General features: G+C 47.9%; 1 long non-coding RNA gene across 1 annotated transcript; it reads right to left on the bottom strand.

The window, feature by feature from the left end:
- Positions 1–13,606: 13,606 nt before the first annotated feature.
- On the bottom strand, positions 13,607–16,450 carry LOC107182488. Its single transcript, XR_001513204.1, has 3 exons — positions 16,416–16,450; positions 14,807–14,870; positions 13,607–13,647 (listed from the first exon to the last, which is right to left on the bottom strand). It is a non-coding gene; the product is annotated as an uncharacterized LOC107182488 (long non-coding RNA).
- Between the last annotated feature and the right edge of the window lie 1,492 nt (positions 16,451–17,942).

Raw genomic sequence — 17,942 nt, 5'->3', positions numbered from 1 at the left:
ATGCTAAAGTGAGACGCGGGCACAGCTGATGCAGCTTTTCAGGTGGGTCCTGCAAACACCAGGAACACCTGTGTCTGGGGGCTTTCTGACCCCATAGACCAGTGGTTCTCAACCTTGGCTGCACATTAGAATCACCTGGGAATCTCTTTAAAATCCTGATTTCTGGGCCTCATCCTCCAGAAATTCTGTTTCTTGGTTACTAATGTTGTGGCCCCACCCCATAACAAAGAAATAGAATTTCCAGAGGATGAGGCCCAGAAATCAGGATTTTTAAAAAGATTCCCAGGTGATCCTAATGTGCAGCCAAGGTTGAAAACCGCTGGTCTGTGGTAACTCAAACTCACACATAATATTCCAGGGAAGTGCCATCACACCGCATGGTCAGGCCTCAGCTGCTGGCCAGTGTGGAAGCGAGAAGGTAAAAGGGGAGGCATTAGTGTGAGGAGTTCATTCTCATGAGAGTACAGAGAACTCGCCCCTGGAATGAAGGAAGAACCGGGGCAATAGGTAGGGTGACCAGCACTCCCATTTCCCCCAAAACTTTCCTGGTTTTCACACTGAAAGCCCACATCCCAGGAAACCTCAGGTCCTGGCAAATCCTAGCTCGAGGGCACTCAGTTTAGAGAGAAGCAGGAACTGCAGCCTCAGCAGCCGCTCCTGAATTAAACCCAAGGCAGACGCACCCAAAGCTCACGGGGAGACAGCAAAGCCTCCTCAGAGGCCGCCTATAATAATGGCTGAGGACTGGAGAAACAAAGACCAGTGCTTGACAGAGGGAAAAAATAGACTTCCCAGTGCAGGCGGCTCTGGGGCACAGGGGGACACGGGAGGCTGGCTGGACCAGGCGCAAGCAGCCGAGCTTTGGTCTGGGCTGGGCCTCCTGAGGCAGGCCTGGCCTCATGCACCATGCAAGGGCCCTGGGGAGGGGTGGCCAGTGCAAGAACAGAAGAGGGTACGCAGGACAGCGGCGCATGGCTGTGCAGTTGTGCACTGCCCAAAAGCGCCCCCTGAAGGGGCACGTGGGAAGTGGAGTCTAGCCCCAGCTCCACTTAGCAAGCATCTTAGGAAAGCTAAAGGGGCACATTTGTCTTTGCACAGAGGTCATCTATTCACTAACTGCTGTCCCGCTGAGCCCTGCCTGTCTACATGAAGCATTTTCAAATTCACGCAGAGGCGCCTTTGGGTTAACGTGTCATCTGTAAGCAGTCCCTTTAACTCTCCCACTCTTCTTCTGGGCAAGACGCGACCGGCTGCATATTAGCAGCTCCACTGTCCCCGGGGCTTCTGAGGTAGGAGATGACGGGAAGGACGCCTCCTCCCTGTGGAAACAGGAGGCAGGTGGGATTAGGGTTCTGGCCTAACTCCACCCACATCTTGCCCACCTACCCAATGGGCTAAACAGCCATGCCTAGGGCCGGCCTGGGGACCCTGTCCTCTCAGAGGCAGAGGCCAGCCTGTGGAGTAAACAGTTTAGCTGTTACCCCCAGAAGCTTCTAAAATGATCAGAACAGAATATTAGGTGAAATCACTCCAAGTCCCCACTGTACCCCAGGCCAGAAATTCACCCCGATTATATTACCCATCTCAAATTGCAAGCCACACTGTCCGATATAGCTCAGTAGAGGAAGCCGTACCACATGCCAGCATAAAAATACCCCAAGAGCAGAGGGGCAGCAACTTAAAAATACCCTGAACTTGAGCTCTGTGGTGCTCTCTCCATTATTAAATGCTAGGGGAGACGTCAGAATTCAAAACTGAAGTCCCCCCCCCCCTGCGCGATTGTGCAAATTAAAATCCAAACAAGTGAAGGGCCTTCCCCCCAGATTTGAATTCCCCGACTCAGCCAGCAGAGCTCCCCCAGCTGAGTCTGCGTGTCTCCTTCAGGAGCAGCCGCTCTCCACATGGAGACCCGAACCAGGCGTGACTCCTGAAGCAAAAGGAGTTTGGATTTGGCCAATCCCAAATCACACGTGTCCCGCTTTTCAAAGACTTGGCAAACCGAAACCGGTTTGGCGCAGTGGATAGAGTGTCGGCCTGTGGACTGAAAGGTCCCCGGTTTGATTCTGGTCAAGGGCATGTACCTGGGTTGCAGGCACATCCCCAGTGGGGGGTGTGCAGGAGGCAGCTGATCGATGTTTCTCTCTCATCGATGTTTCTAACTCTCTATCTCTCTCCCTTCCTCTCTGTAAAAAATCAATAAAATATACTTAAAAAAAAAAAAGACTTGGCAAGTTAGCAGGGCACACGAGAATAGCCCGGCCCCACACCCACCAAATTTAGCCACACAATGGGATGTTCTCAGAACCCATGCTGCTGTCGCCAGCCATGAGCTACAGCATGACTTCTGGGAGGAGGAGGTGGAGAAAACAAATGTGAGACACAGAACAAATTCTGGATTTCAGGCGCTCTAGCAGTCAGACTGGCACTTGCCCTGGTGCAGCCCCCGCCTCCAGGTCTTACCTGAGGTTTCATCTCCACCAAGTCTCACCTGTGTTTATGAAACCTCCCGATTCCCAAGGCCCCGTGGAGACTTAGGTTCCTGGTACCCCCGGGGCCTGCCTCACAGGGTCAGTCTCACCTGCCCCTTCCATCCTGGGAGTGGGAACCCGCCCAAGCGAGTGTGTGTGGCTCTGCTCCTCTCACACCCCCACTCTCCCTGTGACCGTCGCCTGCATCCTTGGGCGGTCCCTGGCTTCTTGCTCAGGCTTTGTGAGTCTTGTCTACTAGGAAAATGCCTTTCCCTTCTCCCTCCTTTTGATTCAGCTGCAGGAACCAAGGTTGCTGTTGATGTGTCTGAAGAAGACCAATCTCTTCATGCCAAAGACTCCTTTCCTAAACCACCCTTTCCCCTCCGCTCCCTTCCTCTCCCTTCCCAAGTTTTCTTTCCGTCACCTCCTTTCCTGTATGTCCCCTCTGCCATTCCATCTCTCTCTGGCATCCCCTAACTCCTTTCAGGTACCTTTTACAAAGTCTACCACCTGCCTCTTCAGTTCTCTCCTTCCCTCCTTTCTATGTGTGGGGCTAGTCTTGTTTGCTGGATCCCGGTGCATGCCCTTGGTTTCCTATACCTTTCTATCCTGCTGCTCTCTCTGTCACTTCCTCTCTGAGAACAGGAAGTCCACGAGGATGTACTTTCCCAATAGTCAGTCATCCAGCAAATGCCTACAAGGGACCTGCTGTGCACTAGGAACAGTCCTGGATGCTGGGAGACAGCAGCGAACAAGACAGAGTACCTGCCCTCCTGGGCTCACACTGAGGAGACCACTCCTCCATCTCACCCCAACTTTGCTCAGCCATGACTCGCCCACTGGCCCCCCCAGCTTCCCTTCCGACCCCAAATCTGTATGTTTTTCTGACACATTTTTTTCCAAACCCGTGCCAAGCCTACTTTCCCGCTCCTAAGCGTCTGGTCTTGAAAATTGCCCTTGATGTCCTTGCATTATTCTCCCAGGATGTCACCTTTCCCCTCTCAGATGGACGCAAACTTTCCGTAACTAACCCCCATCCTGCAGCCATCTCAGGCCTCAGACAGGGGTTCCCCAGTTGCTTCGATCATAAACACTTTCTAATGAAATATTTCAAATTTCCTGCTATGCACTAGGAACTGTCCTGGATGCTGGGAGATGGCGGTGGATTAATTCTTTTTTTAGACATAGGATTTGAAATAATTCCATTTAATATTTTGGTACCTAAATCCAGGAAAACGGCATATGCCTGCATAAGCAAATGTTCATGCCTCTTTGTCCACTCATGGATTAACATCTTCCACTTCTCTGAGAAAAAAACCCCCAAAACCTACATTTTAGGTCCCTAAATCTACCAGGATTTTTAGGCCTTATGCAAAAATACAATCTAAAGCCAGTTTGTCAGCATGGGGGAGGAGGTGGCTCTGGGAACCCATGAACCAGGCACCTGGATCTGAGGTCAGCTCACAAGTATCTGTCTTGGTCCTGGATGCAGCTTAACACCAGACTCAAAACAACCTTTCTGAGGAAGGAGAGCCTGTACCTTTCATCAGTGCCTTTACATTTTAACATATAACACTCCAGGTGCCTACTTCACACTCCAGTTCCCAATTCACACATGGAACACGGATGTTTCTGGTAAGTTAGAGTCCCATGCATCTATCTCATAGCAGCCTCAGTTTGCAATACCAGCTATGGCTTCAGCCTAAGTTGCCATAGGATCTCCACACAGCTCACTCACACGCTTTCTCAATCAGGATAGGCAACAGTATGTTCTGATAACAAACAACCTCAAAGTCTCAATAGCCAAACAACAAGTGCTATATACAGGGTGTCCCCCCGCCGCCCCCGAAAAAATGTATACACACTTAACAGCTGATAGCTCAATCAATGTTTCTTTCCTTTAAGATTTAAACAACTGGGATTAATAATAGGTTAAAAGAGTGTATATATTTTGGGGGGACACCTTGTTGTATATCTCACAGGACATCTGGGAGAAAAGGTGCTTTGGGTTTAAGACAATAAGACATTTTAACAAGGCACAGGGGAGGGTTAAGGATGGGTAAAATAAGGCTGGAGCCTCAAGGAGCTGGCCCACTCTGTGTAGCAAGGCTGATGGCTCACTGGGGCTGGGTTAGAAGATCCCACAGAGGCACTGCTGTGGGGATAGGGTGACCATTTGCCCCCATTTGCCTGGGACTTCCTAGCTTTCAGTTCTGAATCTCCCATGTCCTGGGTACCGCTCCATCCCTGACAACCCTGGATAGCCGGTCACCCTCTGTGGGAGATGTGCTTCTCCAGCCTCCCCACCAGCTCCATCACAATCAGGAGAGATGTCTCAGGGTGCCCCAGAGCAATTTCAGCCCCTCCACCCAGACCTCCCTACCAAGCACCTGTCCCCAGGAGAGCGAAAAGGCACCTGAATGCAATCTACATCCAATCCACTTTCTCAATAAAAACCTGACTTCACCTTATTTAATATGCACATTGCCCAGCCTCTGACACTCCTGATCTCCTTTCCCCTGCTGGGGTTTTTTTGTGTGTGTTTTTTTAATTCCATGACATTTTTCAGTTTCTGTCATATAGGTAATGTATGTAATTATTGTGCGTATTTTTTATTGTCTGTCTCCCATTATAGTAGAATGTAGGCCCCTTGAGGGCAAGAATCATTAACTATGTTTGATTTTCAACGTATTGCTTTTTTCTGCAACATAATACGTCCTTAATAAACATTTGCAGAATGAACGGCTGAGTTCAACATACTCTCAATCTGTAGTCTCTTTAGGCAGAATGTGAACCAATCTTGACTTTGTTTTAAAAACATAGCTTTTTTAATTTAAAAAAACTATGTTTTTATTGATTTCAGAGAGAGGAAAGGAGGAGAGATAGAATCATCAATGATGAGAGAGAATCATTGATTGGCTGCCTCCTGCATGCCCCCCACTGAGAATGGAGCCCAAAACCCAGGCATGTGCCCTGACCAGGAATCCAACCATGACCTCCTAGATCATGGGTAGATGCTCAACCACTGAGCCACACCAGCTGGGCTATATTGACTTTTTTATTTTTAATTCAAATGAGACTAAGGAGACATTTGCATTATTTCATATTCAAAGCCCACTGTTGACACATTTAATCTTTCTAAACTCACCAAGTGTGGTGGCTTTCTCCTGCCAGAGGGTTACATAATCTTCCAGGCACACATTGGAAGCACCAAACTAACCTTGTGCGGGGCAGCTGTGGAGCAGTAATTGCGAGGGGGTGTCTCTGAAGGGCTGGAGAAGGCAGGCCATCTGCCACAGCGTCAGCGACAGCCAGGGGCGAGGACAGCGCGCCTCCTGCGACGCCTCATCTGCCAATTAGCTCTCCCCACGCCAGTGTGGGCTCCAGGCGAGGCGGCCAGAGCTGAGGATGGAACAGAAAGGTCACTAGCACTGCAACCCGTCAGCTGCCTGTGCCGGAGTCAGCACAGGACTGAGTGGATGTTGGCATCTCCTCTCAGAAGTGGACAGGAAGCTGTTTCCATGTTCCCAGCCCACGAGCCTGAGGGGTGGGACTGGCATGATCATGGGAGCTGTCAGTCAGGCTACAATGGTGCCACCTGGCTCGGTGAACACACCACGCCGGGTCTCACCCCAGTGCTTTCGGCACGTGGGTTGATCTTAATCCCGGCAACATTCTCCTTCCTGATGACAGCCTGGTGAACATCTTGTCACCCTTCAGCTCTCTACAAAGACCTCACCTTTTCAGTGTGGTCTTTCCTGGCCTTCTGACAACAGAATCAGTCCTTCCTTAATCTGAGATTCATCAATAACAATAGCAACAGCAGCGCAGCTGTTGACAAACACTTACAAGGTATAACAGAATGTGTAATAGAACCCAGGCCATGGGTCTGTTACGGTACTGAAGTCAGCACATACTTACATGTACATCTACAGACACACTTCTCACAACAGTGTGCCAACGCATTATCAGCTCCGATTTACAAGTGAAACCTGGGCCTCAGAGAGATCACCTGAGGCCACGCAGCTATGAAGGGGAGAGCTAGGACTTGACTCCCAGTGAGCACGGTCCCAAAGCTCATGTGCTAGTCACCAGGCTGTGTTTTGCACATGGCGCTGTCCTTCCTGCCTCTCTTGTCTCTGTCCTCACGTGATGGTAAGGCATATCCCTGACTAGAGACATCACTCCTCTGGGCCCCAGCTCCCAGGAGACAGGGTCTGCACCTCTTTGATTCTCCTCCGTGCCCTGGACTCTAGGAGTGCTCAGCATGTAGTGGGTGCTCAGGACACATTTCCTGAATTGAACAATGATACAGGTAAAGAGCGGGCACCATGGTGGATTGACCCCAATTGATCTCACAAATTAGGTTTATTAGGAGAGTCTGGACATCAAGATGGGGTTGAATTTGCATCCACCAAATGACTCCACATTTTCCTAGTGTCCAGAGATGTTACAATTCTGTGAAAATGGCCCAGCCTCCCCAGGAAGAGAGATGCCAGTGCCCACTGCAGCCCCAGCCTCCTGACGCCCCTCTGGGCCCTGTGATGCTCCGTGCCTGGCGCTGGGCTGTGCACAGAGTGAAGTCAGATCTTCAACAGCTGCTGCGATCAGATGGTAGATGTATGTGGATGCTGAGGCTGCTGAGAGAATATGCTAGAAGGGCCAGCCCTGTGTGGGAGCCCAGCTCAGGGCGGGAGGGGCCATAACTGGAATAGCTGTGGACACAAGCAGTGGGGAGGCTGGGAGTGCATGCTACTACGCCAAGGCAAATTCTCCTTACCCACATCTCCTTGTCACCTGCCCTGTCCATCAGGCATCAAGTGATCCAACTCAGAATGAAAGGATGAGAGGACACAGGACTCTGGCACAGAAGAGGTAACACCTGACAGTTCTGTGATGAGCCGGATGATCCTTCCCTTCTGATGCAAGGGATGCTGGGAATCCTCCTCTCCCCTTACTGCTGTCAACGAAGTTCATCAAGGCCAATTCAAGGAGAACAGGATCCCCAATTTGGGATGCAGTGAAGGAGTGAGACTTTATTTAGTGGAGATGGCTCAATTGTGATACAGCTTAGCCAGGAGGCAGCCCAGTGAAGGCAGGACCAGCATGGGCAACAGTCTTTGATAAAAACCACAGGTGAAGCTGGCTTATGTAAAAAATAGTGCCCACCCCTGGTCTCTGATTGGTCCATTTATATGCAAATAAGGACTCCAAATCTATACAATTTGATTGGTCCAAAGAGCACTGCTCTGGTTGGTTAAAATGGAGCCACTCTGATTGGTTGGTGAAACTATAAATAAGGATATAGCTGCACAGCTCTGATGGGATGGGGAAAATCTTAATCTTAGTTGAATTTTGGTCCTAGGAGCTCTTATAAGGGTCGACTCAGACACCAGGAACAGTGTACAAGGGGCTTGGCAGCCCAATCTGTGGCATTTCCCTGAAATGCAGCGTGCGTGAGGGAACTCTGCAAACAATGGCTGCTAGACTCTGGTTATGAATTTGAGCCCAGTTAACCATGAAGAGTCCTTTTTGACAGGTATATCCTTCTCGGGGTAACACTACAGAAAATAACAACAGCCAGCCCAATCCAGTATCAGCACCACAGAGGCCTGTATCTGGGAATGCTGGGAAGTGCCCAGCCTGGGAGAACCCATCTCACCCATGTTTGGCCAAAGCCCCTTGGTTCCGTGCTCTGGCCGCCAAGGAGGAGCCAGGCCGGGGAGTGCAGCTGGCACCTGCTGCTCTCCTTCTCCTGGGGGCCCACCTGCTCCCCCTGTCGGAGGAACTTCCTCAGACATGGCTGGGAATGGAAGCCACCGCCCTGACAATGATGACTGTGACAAAAACATATTCATGTAACATCTACCCTGCCCCAGACTTTGTTCTAAACACTTTTCACACAATAATTCATTTAAACCTCACAACAATCCATGAAGTATGTATGTATTCCTATTCTATGGTATAGGTGAGGCTGGACGCCCAGGATGCCATCCAAGGGGCTCTGGGAGGGTACGAGTACTCATTGATTGAAAATACCTCTTCCACTAATAGCTAATTTTACAATTAGTGCATCCCTTTTGTAGGACAAAAGTTAAGAGCTCTTTTGCGATGAAATGTCCCCCATAGGAAAACCATGGAGTAACCACTGCACAGATAAGAGAGGTGATGAAAACTTTAGGTTCATGAATTTACTCCCTTCCCACCATGCATCAGCTGTGTGACCCTGAGCAAGTGGAACTTCTCTGAGCGCCAGTTTCACTCTGTGTAAAATAGAGATAGAACTGAGTTGTCCTGAGGGTTAAATGAGACAATCTTTGTAGAGTCCACCATGAACATTCAGTAAATCTTTGCTGCTGACATTATTATTATTATGACTGGTGTTACCTTATTGAAAATTTGTTTCTCTGTTTCTTTTCTTCAGGTGCCTAGCACAGAGCACCAGCCTTGCTGAGGTGGGAGTGGGGAGGGGGCCGTTTTAATGAGAGGTGAACGGACAAAAGTAATTTTACAATACGTGTTTCTGCCCCACGAGGTCTGATAGGAAACAGGGCGTGAAGAGAAGGGTCCTGTGAGGACACCAGCCCCACAGAGGAGGCGTCAGAGGGAGCAGGCTTCCACAGAACACGTTGGGAGGGTCCAGGGAACGTGGCCAGCCTCAGAGGTGCACAGACGTGTCTAAGGAATGGTGGCACCTTCCACAGCCTCAAGTGCTTTTTGCTTCAATACAAGCGGCAAACAGAATTAGACAGAATCACCCCACACCAGCAGCACCGGGGGCCTGAAGCATCCCAGGCAGAGAAGTCTCTGCTCCCACTTCCAGGGCTTAGGGGTGTTTTCTTCCCTTTGGAAGGAGTGTTCTTCCAAGATATGGTTGGGCCACCAGGCCAGTGAGGAGGCGGATTTAACCAGATGGAACAGTCTTGTCTATTACCCACTGCTTCTTATGTAAAGTCTCCATGACACATTTCCTCAGGAGTCTGAGCCAGGAATGGGGAGAGTGCCTACTGGGCACCCTGCTTACCATAACTGCCTTCATTGTAAAATAAGAAACTTCACGCTCACAGAAGCTAATGTCTTGTCCAAGGTCACGCCTGGCTCTTAGACCTCTGCCTGTCTCTAAGGCACTTTTCCCCTCCCATATGGCACATCACTTCACCAGATGTTTATTTCTGCACGACTCGCCTTTTTCAGGGACAAAAAATCTAAACAACCAGTGTGTATCCCTTTTCAATAGGCATGCCATGAGCTGTGAGCTAAATTTAGAGATCATGACCTCTTATTCTGATTTCCTGATGCAATTTTCTCTTTCTTTTTATGTAATTTCGGCGAGCTATTTTAAGAATCTTTGTCTTAATTGCCCTAATTCATGAGTAACTTGCCTCAGAGCCCTATGGGAAGAGGTATAAAATAAACAACAATTTAAAAAATATTTACATTTAAACTTGGTGTCTACACAGCTTCTGATACAGAAATTGTGTGTTTAATTAATAGAATATTCTGACCACAGGCCTGCCACTACCCTTCATGGGACCCCAGCAGTACCAAAATGAAGTTGGATTAAACATCTCTGAAGCCCTCCCAGTTTAGACATTCTCTGATTGTCTACAGTTACTGTAGTTGGGGCTGTGGGTGAGCTTAAAACACCTTAATGGTGCCCATCTCACTTCCCCAGACTGCACAGTGCTGCCCTCGCTCTGCTTCTGAATCCTGGACGTGGCAGTGCCCTGGAAGGGAGCTCACAGGACCACGGAAACCAGCTTTGAAGCGTTCCCCCCCGCACCCCCCACCCCACCAGGCTGAGCTAGACTGGAACTATTAATGCATCGGCTCCCGAAAGGCCCTTGCAGCAGATAGCCAACAGCCTCACACCCTGCCTGGTACCTTATAGGAGGGAACGGGGGAGGCAGGTGGATGGTCTGAGAAGGAGGAGAGGAAGGGCCCCGCTCTGGTCCTGCTGCTCTAAGCCATCCCTCCAGCTGCATCTCTGGGGCAGCCCCTGGGCTGAGTTCCACGCCTTCACCCAGCAGAGAGCTACTAACCTTCCTTGATGTATCAGGCTCCTTGCCAGGCCGGGGGGGAGGGGGGGGTGAATACCAGGGAGGAGTCCCCGCTGGCTCAGCCAACCTGTTCCCTTGAGAGACTGATTAATTGTAAACGGATGTTTGTGTTTTTTTACCCTCTGTCTCCAAAAGGCGGGAGACGTGGAGCAGGTTTCCTCTAGGCCCCCTTGCCAAGGGCTGGCTGGGTGCAGAGGAGAAGGGCTCTTCCTTCTAGGTCATGGCCACCCCCTTAGGTGTCAAGGTCCCCTCTCCTCTCTGGGGCGTAGGAGTGCCTGAGCCCATGCAGAGCAGTGTTGGCATGGGGTGGGTAGGATGGAGACTTAGCAAAGCTGTGGGGCCAGAAGAGCATCACTCCTGCTAGTTTGTCATCATTGACCTGCTGACTGACACTGGGAGTGGGATGATCTTCTCTGACTTCATCTTCTAGGATAACAGATGTGGCTCCTCAAGCGGGGCAATGTCCTCTGTTCACGCCCAAAGAGGTGGATAGTTTCCCTGGGGTCATTGACGGCGCTGATGAGACAGACTGCAGGCACTGGGTTCTCCCTGCTGACTTGGGTGTAACTTCAAAGTCCCTCCCCTTCCCTCTTTGCAGAATCTTTGTTGTCTTAGTGTGTGCATGTGTGTGTGTGTTTGGGCTGAATAGGAAGGCGAAAGAAACTTCATTGAACCACAATGCTTGCCTTTTTGTCTGGGCCTGAATTCTTCATCCCAAAGCCAAGAATTTGACTTCTTTGTTCCCTGTTGTGCACAGAAGCCCTCCCTCCCCGGGGCAGTGTGATTCCAATTTAGTTGGCTGAACTAGGAGAACCTCCTCAGGATACAAGGAAGTCATCTTAGGATCCAGGTGGTTCAAACAAAATGTTCTTTTCACACAACCTAATCTGAATTTAATCTGTGTCATTCACTACGCTACAAGGCATGAGTAATTAGTACAGAAACATTTATTGAGCATATACTATCTACTTTATGCCAAGTATATGCTACAGTCTTGGGGGGATGGGGAGAGATGACATAAGGGTAAATAAGACAATTTCTACTCTCAGACAATCTGGTAAAGGCAATAAAATACACAGACATAACTACAATTCAAGAGGGAATATGAAGGCAATGAAATAAATTATAGAGTGCTTGTGGGGGAATAAAGACATGAAAGGAAGAACCGCTTAAATATGATAAGGAAGACAATCTGATACCATCCCTAGAAAACCCAGGCTAGGGCACTGCAGAGCCATTAAAACCAACAAGTGAGTTTGGGAAGGTGATTGGAAAGAAGGGCATACAACAGCCAGGAGCTTTCGCTACATCAGCAAGAGCAATTACAAAATCTCAGGGGAGGAAATACCTTATTCATGTCCACAACCAAAACTCTAAATCTAGGAATAAATCTAACAAGAAATGGGCAAGACCTGCTTGAATAAAGCCATAAAACTTTACCAAAGGACATAAAAAGGAATTGAATAAATGGAGAGACGTTACATAGAAAGATTCACTATTGCAAAGTGACAATTCTCCTCAAATTAATTTGCTATTCAATATAATCTAATAAAAAGTCCAATCGATTTCTTTTTGGAATTTGATGAATAGATTCCAAGTTTATCCTGGAAAAGGCAATATTCAAGAAGAACCAAGAAAAATGTTAAGAGGAAGGAAAAAGAAAAGAAGGGAGAGGGAACATTCTTTTCCCTATATTGTAGCACACTTTAAAGCTAAAATAATTAAAATAGCATGATACTCATGCATGATATTCTATATATTAAAAGGCTAATATGTAAATAGACCGAATGGCGGAACAACCGAACAACTGAAAAACCGGTCGCTATGACATGCACTGACCACCAGGAGGCGTGCACGGAACATGGCAGGCATTGGCTGCGGTGAGATGGTGGAGCAGGTGAGCAGGGGCACCCGACCAAGGCAGAACACTGGTCACTATCATCAAGGCGAGCCTCTGGTGGTTACTGAAAATTCTTTGCTCCCATGCACCGCAGTCCCACCTGGTGCTAGCACCCGCTGCCGGCACCTTCCCCGTTTGCACCTGCTGCTGGTGCCAGATCCGCCACTCGCACCCGCTGCTGGCACCTGGTGCCAGTCCTGATCACTCAGTACTGTTAGCAGGTGTGAGTGGTGGCTGCTGGCCCCGATCACCCCTGAGAGCTTCTTCACCTCCCTTGCCCCTGAGGGGTGATCAGGGCAGCAGCTGCCACTTGCACACACTGCTCACGCCAGCCCCAGTCACTCTGCACCATGAGCAGGTGCGGGTCGGGCCAGTGCCATCAGCGTGTGGGAGCAGTGGCAGTGGGAGCAGGGCTGCCAGCAGACAGGAGACTGGGGGCTGTGGCAGCAGGGGCCGGGTGGGAGCAGAGGATGGGCTGTGCCCACCACAGCCTCATGGCCCACAGTTCCTTTCAAGGTGCACGAATTCATGCACTGGGCCCCTAGTCTTATATAAATATGTTAAACTAGAGGCCCAATGCATGAAATTTGTACAAGAGTAGGTCTTCCTTCCCCCGGCTGCTGACACCAGCTTCCATCTAGCACCTGGGACTTGGGCTTCCCTTGTAGTCCTGGCTTCTTCCAGAAGGTCATCCAGTCTAATTAGCAAATTACACTTTTATTATTATAGATTGGGAAAAATAAAATATTACAGAAACAGACCCCACATATATGGGAATTTAAAATGTGCTAAAGGAGGCATTTCACTAGCAGAAAGAATGAACTACTCCAATGAATGACATTGCCCTGAACCCACTCTTTTTCACTTGAGAAAGGCACCATGCAGAGTGGGAGACCCCTCACATAGGAGTCAGAGAAACCTGGATTTGATCCCAGCTCTACCAGTTAATGACATATCACATTAAACACATTTCTCTAACTCTCTGAGCTTTCTTTGAAAAAAATGAAGAAATCAATTCATGTCCATCTACTTCACATGAATGTGATGACAAATAAAATAATCAGTATATACAAACAGAGCTTGTGTTGTACAGGCGTACCCCTCAGAGATACTGTGGTTTCAGTTCCAGACCACCATCATAAAGTGAGCAGCGCAATAAAGTGAGTCATAATCTTTTTGCTGGTGAAGATTTTGCCTTCAGTTTGTGAAAAACGCTCACCTGTGAAGTGCAATAAAGCGAAGTGCAATAAAATGAGGTGATTTCAAGACTCTAGAAATAAAGACCCTGGGGTTGAAAACAAAAACAAAACCAAAAAACCTCACTGAAAGCATGAAATGTCACCATTTAGAACATGGTCCCTTACTTCAGGGTCCTGGTCCATGCTACAGTACAAATCTCCACAGAGGCGGCTTTTTCAACTACTGCCAGCCATTGACCCCTGAGAGGAAAGAAATGCCCTGAGCGCAGGCTTAAATGAACAAGATGAGCACGAAATGATCAACAGAGGGCAAGCCCAAGGGCAAATGGCTGGGAAGACCAGCCTTTTTGAGTTCTTGAGTTCTGTTCACTCTTAGAAGCAATTAAGCAGAATAATTTGAACAGTATAAGCAATTACTTTAATATAGCTTCTTATAATGTCAATAACCATCTCTAGTAGCTTCCAGGAATGTGTAGCATGTCAACTCTTCAGCCTTCATCAAGAGCGCTTGTTTGCTCGCATAGTCACTCCCTTCTCTTTTTCTGCTGAACAGGTACTCTGTGTGGTACAGAACTACACTTCCCAGGCTCCCTTGCCAACTTGCTCCTGGGTAGATTCAGCTAATGGGAGATACTCGAGAAGACTGGAGGGTGGGGGAATGAAGAAAGCAGAGTATTACTTCTTGTCTTGCATTACCCCTGGTGCTGTCTCAGCAGGAGAGAGAGGCAATGGCTGCTATTGTCCTGTAATCCCAGCTCTGGAGAGACAGAGCCTTCCTTTGTTGTCTCACTTCCCATTGTACAGGCCCCACCATGTTTCTAAGTCCAGCTTGATGGCGTTGGCCTCAGAACTATCCTCCTTTTGCTCCTTCAGCACTAAAACCGATAGCAGTTTCCTACTGTTGCTCATCTCAAGGTTCCCTCACTTTCCCAGGGTTTGGCTTCTCAGCTCTTCCATTATTGCATCACCAATTCCCTGTGTTAAATTCCTCTATTTGAAAGATCTAGGATGGGTTCTGTTTCCCTGACAGGGAGGGTCCTGGGGAAAATATTACATACGTATGCTAACATTAATACCAAGAGTATCTAAGCTTCATTGAGCACCTACATGTGCCAATCAGTTTCATGAGGTAGGCACATTATGACCTTGATATGATAGATGACAGAAAGTGAAACTTACATTCCAAAGTTGAAGTTCTGTCTTTCTCAGGAAATAGTTGTTCTTTGGGAGTGGTTAGCTGATTCTGAAAGAGGAGAGATCAGAGTCAACCTCCAATCCCTGGATTCCATGACACTTTCTTTCATGTTTCAGGAGGCTCTGGGGTGGCATGCACCCTCCCAAAGCCCTCATGTTGTAGGTCCATTCTAAGTTAACCCTCCCCTTGAACCCCTGTATATGGCTGCAGGCACTCTCTGACCACCTCATACGCTGCAGTGGGTATTGGTCTGGCCAGTGACCCCTTGTCCAGTTCCCCTGTCACTAATAAAGCATGACCATGACCAGCAGAGGGTCGTCTGTCTTCTGCTAATGAACATCTGGGTGGTAGCTTTGACGAAGGGACTGGACTGGGCTGACACCGCAGCTGTTTCCAACTGCAGAATCTTTTATCACCAGCCCAGAGTCCCTGCAGAAGATTGGGCTGGTGGTGCCTTTTCCCTCCTGAATCTTGTCTTTGATCATTTTGTAGAGAAAATAGGAGCTGTTATTCAGATTGCACAGAAAAGCCTTCAAATTGTTGTTCTCTGTCCTAATGCTTCTTGAAAACATTATTTTCCCACTACCCCCCCCAAACGACACCCCACCCCATCACCACCACCTATTTGCTTAATATTCTTTCAAGATTACTACATTGCAAACCCATGAAGGCTTACTTCTGGGAGGTTTTCTGTCTGCCTCAGCTCTCATCTTCAAATTCGAAGAAGGCAATTATTCCTAGACACACCTCTCCTCTTTAGTACATCTTGAGATCAAGAGTTCTCGGAGTTAACACACAAAAATTCAACAGACTCTATTTCTAATTTGCATGCCTATCCCCTGCTATCTCCTACTCAGTGGAACTGCTTAGTTCATTTTGTTGATTAAAAATTAAAAAGATAGATGATAGATAGATAGATAGATAGATAGGTAATAAGTGAATGAGTACATTCATGAGAACTACTTTCTCCCAGATTCCAGCTTTGGGAGAACATAAAGAAATAAAAGAACAATAGCAGGGTGGGCAAAGCATGAACAGAAGTTTTGTTTTGTTTTGTTTTGTTTTGTGGAGGAGGGAGGTCCCCAATGTGTTCTATAATTTGGTTTACTAGCAAGAGGCTGGGCAACCAAAAGTTTATCTGTTGTTAGAACAAACACACCTTCCTTTTTCCATTACCCTTGGGACCTAGTGGAAACCTGGTGGGCCTCTATCACTCAGCTTCTAGCAAACTAGAAGCCACTCAGACCTGCTTGGAGGAGGATCCAGCTGGAGAACAGACTCAGCCTTTGCAGCTCTTCCCTTCTTGTGTTTCATTCACTTTGAGAAGCAATTAAGCAGAGTAATTGGAACAGCATAAGCAATTACTTGAATATAGCTTCTTATAATGTCAAAGGATCTATTTTGTAAAGAATGACAGTTATCAGTGAGAAATTGGAAATGTAAGGTAGTCTCTTCGCCATCAATCCATCATTTTGTCTCTAAGACCAGCCGTAAGCATTAACTCCATGCTGGGCCCTGGAAGTGGTTGACTCAGCCACCGTCCTCTCTGGATTTACCATAACTGTGGGGAGACATGGTTAGTAAAGGCCACACCTTGATCCTAAAAGGTTCTCCTTAAAGTCGTCCGGAGGGCAGCGGGGCTACCCTCCACAAGATCAGCCTTACATGAGGGGCTGGAGGCCTTCATGTTTGGTTGCAGGACAAGGAGCCGTGTGGTGCTGGGGGAGAGATGGCATGCAACCGTGAGCATGGCTTGGTTCCAGAGTCTGGTTCCTGTCCTGGAGGTAACTCACTCAGAAGCCTAGGCCTAGAGGACTGGAAACAAAAAAGCCAGGTATAAAGAGGGGCTCTTCCATGTTTGTTAGGACTCTTCGGTTGCAAATAATAGAAACTGGCTGAGCCTAAACAGAAAATGAACATTTATATTTTAAGGATGTGTGTTGGCTGTCAGCACCCAAGGATGAACATGCAGCTGGAGACCAGAAAGGTCCATAACCAGCATCAGAAAACTGGCAGGAGGCCACGGGCACTGATTTTCTATCTCTTTTCTTTGCTTCTCTCAGCTCATGAGAGACACAGTTGCTAAGAAAACTGCTAAAAGAAGGTAACCTAGAGATGGTGAAACTGACTCTTGGTGAACTGAGGGGTAGAAAAAAATAATTTACAGGAAGACTGAGTCAGAGCCCTGATGAACTGCACCTATACTAGACATTTTTACTTATATAATCCAGGAAATCTGCCAGTGTGTGTGGAACTTTCCATTATCTGCAACTCAAAACATCCTACCTAATACAGACCCCTTATAGTATTTCCTTATTCTTGGGCAGCACTTGATAGTCAGGGAGCTGATACAGAACTTTTCTCATGTGTCCTCCCAGTAGGTACTTGAAAGCAGCTTGGCAACTCCGCGTTTCTGTCTTGTGTTGAGGAAGGAGGATGATTGAGTGTATTCGTGTGTTTTATTATTGTGGTGAGACCTCCGTAACATGAGATCTTACCATTTCGAAATGACATTAAGTACATTCACATTGTTGTATAACCATCACCACCATCCATCTCCAGAATACGTTCTATCTCCCCCGACTGAAGCTGTACTCATTAAATAAAAACTCCCCACCACCCCTCTCCAGCCCCTGGCAGCCACCATTCCACGTTCTGTCTCTATGAATCTGACTACTCAAGGTATCTCATATAAATGGAATCATACAGTTTGTCCTTTTGTGACTTACTCCTTTCACTGAGCACGTTTGTCCATGTGCGAGGTTTATCCATGTTGTAGTGTGTAACGGAATTTCCCTTCTTTTTTCAGACTGAACAAAACTCCATTGTATGTAGATACCACATTTTGTTTATCCACTCATTCACTGATGGACACTTGGATAGCTTCCACCTTTTGGTTATTGTGAAAATGCTACTAAGAACATGGGTGTATAAATGTCTGTTGGAGGCCCTGCATTCAAGTCCTCTGGGGATATACTCAGAAGTGGAATTGCTGAATCATATGGTAATTCCATGTTCAAATTTTTGAGGAACTGCCGTATTGCATCCCATAAAAGCTGCACTGTCCTACATTCCCCTCAGTAATACACACGGATTGTGATTTCTCCACATTCTCACCGA

Source organism: Myotis davidii, unplaced genomic scaffold (genome assembly GCF_000327345.1).
Source record: "Myotis davidii unplaced genomic scaffold, ASM32734v1 scaffold415, whole genome shotgun sequence".
Taxonomy (NCBI): Eukaryota; Metazoa; Chordata; class Mammalia; order Chiroptera; family Vespertilionidae; genus Myotis; species Myotis davidii.
The sequence above is the reverse complement of the archived record's forward strand: the minus strand, read 5'-3'. Positions and strand labels throughout refer to the sequence as shown.